Source organism: Tupaia chinensis, unplaced genomic scaffold, assembly GCF_000334495.1.
Source record: "Tupaia chinensis unplaced genomic scaffold, TupChi_1.0 Scaffold000292_1, whole genome shotgun sequence".
NCBI classification, from domain to species: domain Eukaryota; kingdom Metazoa; phylum Chordata; class Mammalia; order Scandentia; family Tupaiidae; genus Tupaia; species Tupaia belangeri.
In genome coordinates this window covers 3903938-3912680 of record NW_006159777.1, presented here as the reverse complement: position 1 = coordinate 3912680, position 8743 = coordinate 3903938, and the positions used below count along the sequence as shown (strand labels likewise).

The following is an 8743-nucleotide window of genomic DNA, read 5'->3' as shown; positions in this document are numbered from 1 at the left end:
CGTTTCGGGGAAGTCCGTCTGATTCTCCACGCATTCTTGAGGGCTTGGTCACCGGCTCCTGCCCCCTCCAGTAGCGGCATAGTTTTCCGAGTGCGTGTGCATCATTCATTCACAAAGACCGACACCGGACACGAGGCGTGTGCGTGGAGGGGCGCGCCCGCGGGGGAGCCAGTGTCGTCAGGATCTCCCGAATCCTGGACTGCAGCCGAGCAGCGAGTCGGCCGGACGGCCTTTCTGAAGAGCCCACCAGAGTCACGGTTAAGGCAGGAGCGGCCTTGGTGGTGGACACAAACCCTGCTTCAACACTCCCCATCTGACCAAGCCCAAGGCAGCCCACTGACCCCAAAAGACAGGCCCAAATAGCCCTGGACCAGCCAGGGAGTCCAGAATGGGGACCCCCAACTAAATCCAGTCAGGGGCTTCCGTAAGCTTCCAACATACCTGAAGCAGTGGTTGCGTGAAAGGGGGCAAAAAACAGAAAAGATTTTTAAAAAATAGAATCAAAGTATGTTTCTTTGGGTGACGGAACTGTTGAAAATTCATGCATACTTTTTCATAATATACATTTTCGGTGAACTTTTTGAGGCTCCCTCATATTTTCTTTCTAACTATTTTGTCCCTTAATGTCGCCGATGGCTAAAGCATTGTTTTTCCTTACAGAGGTCTCTTTAGATAAAACTGACAGCCCTCCCACTGCCACCACCGAAAGAAGTGATGTGGACACCGGTTCTGAATGTATGGGGTGCTTCCTTGGTAGCCGGGGGAGTCACCGTGAACCACCCTTGCTCCCTGTGGGCATCTCAACACTACGGAGACACATCATGACTGGCCACTGACACGCCGTTCATCTTCCATGGAGATGGTTTGCCCTAATTAGCAGGTGTGCACAAGTACAGAGTGCAGCCACACGCTAAGACCCGTGTTTGATTAACCAAAAGATAAAACGTAAATCTTCCTGCGCGACCTCACAGAAAGCTATTTTTAATGCTGTTTCCTGATTTCTAAGCAGATCTTTAACTCCTACCACTCGACGGTACTGTAACCTTTGTCTTGTAAGCTTTAACACACCTGCTTAACTTCGTCCAAGCATGTAAATGTCGCCTTGAAGTGTTAGTAGCTTGCTTTCCCAAAGCAAATCAGGGAAGGAGCCCAAAATAGAAAATAAATCTCTAGTTCTCGGTCCGACATCCAGATTACACGCCTCTTCAGGGGCCACAGGAAACTATGTGTAAGGGTTAGCCCTAATTTTTGAAAGAACAAAGACGTTTGCAATCCTGCTGTGTTTCTAAAAGGTATGAGGAAACAATACTGGCCCCCAGGTGACAGGAACAGACACATTTGAACCTGGGAAAAGACTAGGGAAACGGCTGATAAATCGATGGTACATTTTCACTTCCAAATACACGGCAGAGAAGAACTATACTAGCAAAAGAACTGAGCTGCTTTACGAAATCCTGTTTTGTTCATTTTCTTTTCTTCTTCTTCTTTTTTTTAGAGAGAGAGAGATTTTTGCTATAGGGCGCTTGCCTTTGCCAGAGAACCAGAGAGATAGAAAGAGAGAAATCACCAGGGGGAATGGCCATACTGCAATCCCTTCTCCTCCATTCTCCCCTTAGGATCTTGGGCATGCACGCACACATGCATACCCGGGTTCCAGACTCAAACCGTGGTCCACTTCATGGGAGTCCAGTGACACAACCATTATGCCATCTGCTGGTCCCACTAGTGTTTTAAGAAAAGGCTGGTGTTCTGAATGCATGCATGGGCACTTCTCTGTTGCATACGCAGCTTCCCCAGAGCAGCTCCGTTCCCATCCTCAGTCTGCTCCCTGCTCCTCAGTGTGTCCCCACCCAGGCTAGCCTGAACGCTGCAGCCAACAGCAGACACTGAGCGAGCCCGCCCCTGCTAGCCATTCAGCAGGCTCCACTCTAGCAATGAGGAAATTCAGTCCTTCCAATTCTTCAAGAGTGACAACTCAGTCAATCCCCCTTTTTGACCCCACTTCTAAAGCACAGAATCTCGGCGTGTTTGAATGTCCAAATCAAGGCAGGCATTGGGCAGATCAAAAGGGTTGGAGAGAGCAGGGGCCACCGTGGACCTCCAGGAAAGTTGCTTCCAGATGATAGGTTCTACGCGTACTCGTGTTATCAGAAGTCGCACACCTAACTTGGGATCTGGTTGAAATTTGCTTAGGACGCAGAGCATGATAAGGTCACATTAAAGTACTTGTACTTGTCTGTGCTACTGACAGTCCAGGGACAGCAAGCGCCATGCTGGATTCACCCGCCGATTCTGATGAAGACGTTCTTATTCTCTTTAGGACACAGGTAGATGCTCCCGAATGTTCCCTCTGACCGTACACGTTTCTAGTGTACCCTGTCCTGAACAACGGTGTCTAGGCCAGAGCCTCAGAGCTGCAGGCGCTCCCTAAGTGCGAGGCCATCAGTTTCCTGGCCCCCCTGGGCTCTGCGCCACATTCTTTCCAAGTCACATGTTAAGTGAGTTTGGTAAGCTACCACTGGCCACCTCATGAAGAAGAAAGATATCAGGGGCTCTGTCTCTGGGTCTGTCCTTTGTCCCTCATGGTACAGAAACCCCAGTGCCCAGAAACTGTCACTCCGTGCACCTCATTAGTTCCCCCGCAGCTGAACCTTGCCTCCCACTCCCTTGGGCAAGATACTTTAGGCTCTATCTAATCATGTTTCTCCGGGGGGAAAATCAACCAAAGACACACTTCCTTGCCTTTGCTCTAATGCAGCACTCTGTCCGTCCTGCCCTTGGGAGAAAGCGGAATAGTGGCTAAGGCACTGGGCTCCCACGCAGCTTACCACAGTTCAAATCCCAGACCCAGCAGCTTGAAACATGCCAGGTGTATGTGCCTGTGTGCCCCAAATCCCAAGAGAGAGTGGAGGAGAAGAGATTGCGGTGTAGCCATCCTCCCACGAGGTGACTTCTCAATTTCCCTCCCTCTATTTCTGTCCATCTCTCTTTTTTTTAACTTTTTTTTTTTTTGAGAGATTTTCACTGTAGGGCGCGTGCGCTCGCCAGACAGACAGAGAGAGACATAGAGACAGAAAGCGAGAAATCACCCCCCAGGGGGGATGGTCACGCCGCAATCCCTTCTCCTCCATTCTCCTCTCGGGATCTTGGGCACGCACGCACACGTGCCCGGTGTGAGTTTTAAGCCACCGGGTCCGGGACGCGAACCGCGGTTGACTACGTGGGAGTCCAGCGACATAGCCATTACGCTAACTGCTGGTTCCCTGTCCATCTCTCTTCAGCAAAGGCGCACGCCCTATGACAATAGATAAATAACAGAATTATATCTTTAACATGCCTTAGACTTTAGCTAACTGCACCCACCCAAGTGCTGACACTCCTTAGACTGGACCCATCATCTCAGAAGAGCCAAGGAAGAGGCTGCTGCAGGAGCTGGGCCAGGAGTGTGGAGTGAGACGTTGGCTGTACCAACAATGTAGGCACCTTCACACAGGAATTTCCTCGAACACACGAAGAATAGGGAAAACATGAACTTTTTTGTTTGTACTCCTCCCTCAACTCCACCCATCTGCAATAAAGACATAAACAGTACAGCTATTTCCAACGACCATGGAAGGCAGAACCCCCCACCTCCCAAGTCTGCTAGACCATTACTTGTCTACTCCTGGGTTTTTTTGTTTTTTGTTTTTTGGGGTTTTTTTAGAGAGAGGTTTTTGCTACAGGGCACATGCTCTTGCCAGAGACACTGATAGAGGCAGAAAGCAAGAAATCACCCCCCAGGGGGGATGGCCATGCCACAATCCCTTCTCCTCCATTCTCCCCTCGGGATCTTGGGCACGCATGCACTTGCGCCTGGCGTGAGTTTAAGCCACCAGGTCTGGGACTTGAACTGCGGTTGACTACATGGGAGTCCAGCGACATAGCCATTATGCTAACTGCTGGTCCCTCTACTCCTGGTTTTTGAACTTCAATGAAACAAAGAATCTCTGAGTTTGGGGCTAAAATATGCTTTACTGAAGGAGGTGCGAAACATTCAGACCACTGGCAGCTGATTCCGAGCGCCGATTTGCTGGTATGAAAGCAAGATCATTTTTAAAAAGAAGAGAGCCCTCACTCAGCAACCTGTCCGAGCCGGCTTTGTGGTCTCCTTCTCCTCTGAGAAAAGAGCAGCGGTCCTTGTCATACACGGATCCCAGCCCGGAGAGCTGGACTCTGGAGCGAGCCGTCTCCATGAGAAACGTTTAGTCATTAAAGACACTCTGAGGAGGGAGTGCCTGTTCTCCAGTGTCTGCCAGTATCAAGGAGCAGTAAAATGGAAGATCAGAGATAGCAAGGAAAACAGAAATAACTTCTAATTAAACTCTGATGCCAAAGGGCCTTCAGGTCAGTTCAAGAACCCAGGCTGGGGACTCAGACCGTGCCATTGCTGACAGCAGGCTGCTCTGGACCTGCCAAGGCCACTTAACAGGACTGAAGTCAGCCCTGGCTCGCCCTGCCCTGTGACAGGCCAACTAGCTGTTGTTTAGAAGGTCTAATCAACAACCAGTGGTAGGAGGGCTGCAGCTAGGAGGAAGGGGGAGGACTTGGCGGGGTGCTGTGGTCGGCGCTCTATGCCGAAGCCACGACGAGTGGGTAGCGTGGGCTCTTGACTCAGACTCGGGGTCAGGCTCTAGCTGGACCTCCTCAGCTGAATCTCCACGGTAAGTCACTCAGATGCTGTCCGGCCTGTCTCGTCCTCTGCAGAGAAGGCTAGCACTCGCCTCTTCAGGTCATTTGGGGACCGAATTAGCTAAAGCGTGCCGAGCAACTAGCACAGAACCTAGATCGATAAAGTGTCCAATGGGGCCAGCCAGCGGCATGGTGATTAAGGCAGCTGGATCCCCTACGGCCAACTCAGCGGTTCAAACCCCAGCTCTCACCCGGTGTGTGTGCAGGTGTGGCCAAAATCCTGAGAGGAGAATGGAGGAGACAGGATTGTGGCGTGCTTCCCATGGGGGGGGGTGCTTTCTCACTTTTCTCCTCTCTCTCTCTGGTGAGTGCATACACCCTCTAAAAAGAAAAAAAGTGCCCAGTGACGTTAGGTCATCACTACTGTTTTAAGACCCAGGGTAAGGCAGAGCACGTGGGAAATCCTTACCGGAACTGTCTCTAGGGAGAGGTGGGGACAATTGTCGCCTTTATTGTAAACCCCAAGCCCTCGCCCCAGTTCTTGCACCAGGGACCTGTTAGTTCGGGTCATACATGGGGGACCCTCGCACTGCCCAATGGGAGAAAACCACATCTCAGTGCTCGGGAGTCCCACAAAAGCCATCGTTTCCATGGTGAAATACCACATTTGTGCTCTCTCGTTGGAGCCCAAAATCTTAGGTGTTGGAATTGTCACGTGTTCGAGCACGATGGGAACCTGCTCATGATCTCCAAGCCCAACATTCCTGTTCACCAAAAAAGAAAAGGGAGTTTTGTTGAGAGAAGCCCCTGCCCACTGCAGAGGAGGCACCAGGAGCGGCACCAGGAGCGACCCACTGCAGAGGAGGCACCAGGAGCGGCCCACTGCAGAGGAGGCACCAGGAGCGGCCCACTGCAGAGGAGGCACCAGAGGAGGCACCAGGAGGAGGAGCGGGCCCACCACAGAGGCAGCACCAGGAGCGGCCCACTGCAGAGGAGGCACCAGGAGCAGCCCACTGCAGAGGGAGCACAAGCAGCGGCCCACTGCAGAGCAGGCACCAGGAGCGGCCCACTGCAGAGGGAGCACAAGGAGCGGGGCCACCACAGAGGCGGCACCAGGAGCGGCCCACTGCAGAGCAGGCACCAGGAGCGGCCCACTGCAGAGGGAGCACAAGGAGCGGGGCCACCACAGAGGCGGCACCAGGAGCGGCCCCTACCCACTCCTGCTCATGCCATCCTCTCCTCCTGACGGACATCACTTGGGCAAGGAAAGTCACTGCCACTCAGCTTGCCCCTTTCTGGACACCGCTGAGGCCCAAAACATGATCCGATGTACAGGGAACAGACAGGAGCTCAGACCCAGTTCTAGAAACCCAGCAGCCCACTCTGCACTAGCAGTCAGGCTTTGGGCAAGGACACTGCAGGGCAGCCACAGGCTCCTCCTGTGGGAGACGGCCCAGCCCGGCTGGGAGAAGAAAGCTCCGGCTGACTCTGTCTACAGCCTCTCCAGACTGTAATTACCAGCCATTCAACTGCATCTGCAGCCCCAACAATGTGGGCCGGACTGGCCTGATCCACAGACCAAGCGACGCTGAAACCCACCAGTTTAGACATCACGTATCCCCTTGCGACAAATCAGGCTCAGACAGAAAGAGGCACGCAGCTGCCAGTCAGTGCTGCAGGGACCTGAGGCCTCCGCCACGCCCATGGTCAGTCTGCTTCACTGCAGTCCCTTCAGTTTGTGTCCCAGGACTGCTGCAACCTCCAGGGCCTGGACATGCAGAAGGCAGCTACCCACCAGCCTGTGGGCAAGTCTTCGGATTCCAATCTCAGTCACCCTAACCCTCTCGAGGAGGTAGAAGACCGACGGCCCTAGCGCAGGCCAGAGCACATGGTGGTGCTCGGTAACAGCAGGAGTGGCAGACATGGTGCAGCAAGCAGCCCTGCACCCAGCAAGAGGCCCTGGGCCCCGCCAGGCTGCAGGTGGCTTCCTCCTGTGGAAGCCAAGGCCTTCCCCTGATCTGTCCTTGCTCTTCTCTTGGGTTACAAAGACAACCCCAAATTGCAGAGCAGCTGTGGTTTGAATCTTCGAATAAGGTGATCTCACTATAGGTTCTCCACCTCTCCCCACCCCCTTTTATTTTAAATTATCAAATTGATGGCCCCAAAGGACTACCTTTTACCACCCTAGGGGCCAAGGGACAGAAGGACTGGAGAGCCCTCCACTCAGGTCTGGCACTAGGAGCCGGGAGAGGAGGCAGGTGCAATGGAAGAAGAAATTGCCCAGACAGGGAGAGGGAAGGCGTCACAGCCAGAAGCAGAGGGTCGGCCTCTGCACACAGTAGGCAGTAAATCCATGGAGGAGGGGTAGGGAGGCAGAGTCGCAGCGACCCCATCTCCTTGGCATGCTGGCACTTGAGTCCCCAAGATTTCAAGATAAAAATAAGGCGGGGTAAAGAATCTAGTACCTTCATGAAGCCTATGCACTTCTCTTCCCTAGCCATCAAGTGGGGCTTCCCACACGGAAGAGCTGCCAAGGATCCAGGACAGAGGGAGGACAGCGGGTCTCAGGAGGTCACAGGAGATGCAAGGGACATGGGGCTGAAAGTCTACACAGAATAGAGAGGGTATCTCTCAGCACCCCCGCGTGGGCACCACTATGTGCAAAGAACGTCCCTCTGGAAGTGTTACCCCCTCCCCGCAGGCGGGCCCTCTCTGCTCAGCAGCACAAGGCCACCACTGCCCAGTGCTCGCACCTGCAAGTCCATCTCCCCTGTAGCTAGAGGCAGTGAGTGAGGTGCATTAATAAAGCTGCTCAAGTGGGCATGATGCAGCAGGCGGCATGCTTACGTCGCTGGGCTCCCACATGGATGATGGCAGTGCGAGTCCCAGACCCAGTAGCTTCAAACTCATGTCAGGTGCGTGTGCACGCATGCCCAAATCCTGAGAGAAGGATGAGGAGAAGGATCGCGGTGTGGCCATCCCGCCTGGGGGATGATTTTTCACTTTCTGTCCCTCTGCCTCTCTCTCTCTCTAGCAAGCACATGCACCCTATAGCAAAAATCTCTGTGGAAAAAAACAAACAAAACAAAACAAAACAAAACAAAACAAAACAGTCTGCAGGAGTTAGCCCAGGACAGAAGCCACCGACGAATCATGTTGATTCTTCAGTTAACGAACACGTCACCTCTTTGCACCCCAGACAGGCATCTTTACAGGAAAATAAAACCGAGACCCAGTTTCGTTTTGTTTCGTCTAAAGTGCGACTCAAAGTTGCCCACAGTGTGAGGTGACAGAGTTAACCAACTGGCTCTTTTCTAACCCAAAAGGCCTTCATAATGTTTTATTCGGTTTCTCCCACCCCACTGATGAATCGCCAAGATCACAACATTCACCTTATTTTTCACCCGAGTGTAAACGTGTATAGTCGTTTCTGGAAAACGGCACCTGGTCCGCCACGAAGCAGGTGGTCTTCTGTTGTCCCACCGATGTTGTCTGCAACACCTCGCAGCCTCCGACCGCTGCTCCGAAGCAGGTCACGGCAGAGTCTGAGCTTCAAGCTCGATCTTCCACTGACTGCCATGAGGTAAGTTCTACAGCTGGTACACACGTTGTTCATGAAGATAAGGGAAGCGCGCAGAATGAATCCGATTCTCTCCATGTATGCAGGGAAGAGCCGGCTGTGAGCTGCCTGGCAGGTCCCCCTCCGCCCTCCCCAGCGTACTGTCATCTGTCCCCAGGAGCGCGCACTGTGAGGTCCGCTTCACTGTGTGACAGTGCTCCTCCAGTCATGCACGGCGTCAGCTGGGAGTAGACATGGGGTGTAGATGGGCATGGGAATGGCCGGGGTGGAGGGTCAATGAGCCACTGTCACCCAGCAGATGGCACAGGGACAGGTGAGAAGGGCGAGCCCTGCTGGGGAGAGCCCTGCTGTCCAGCCGATCACTTGGCTCTGCTAACAGATCATTCAGATGGCGGGATGGGAAAGTGGGCTCACTTTGCCCCACAGAAACCAAGGCCACGAAGCACTTGGTTAGGGTCATCCTGAGCTGGGGAGGGGCGTGAACACACCTCTTTC

General features: G+C 53.3%; 1 protein-coding gene across 3 annotated transcripts in view; it reads right to left on the bottom strand.

Moving 5' to 3' along the window:
• The window catches only part of ETS1 (ETS proto-oncogene 1, transcription factor), a 134479-nt gene that overhangs the window by 67648 nt on the left and 58088 nt on the right, over positions 1-8743 (bottom strand). The gene's annotated exons all lie outside the window — the stretch shown is intronic.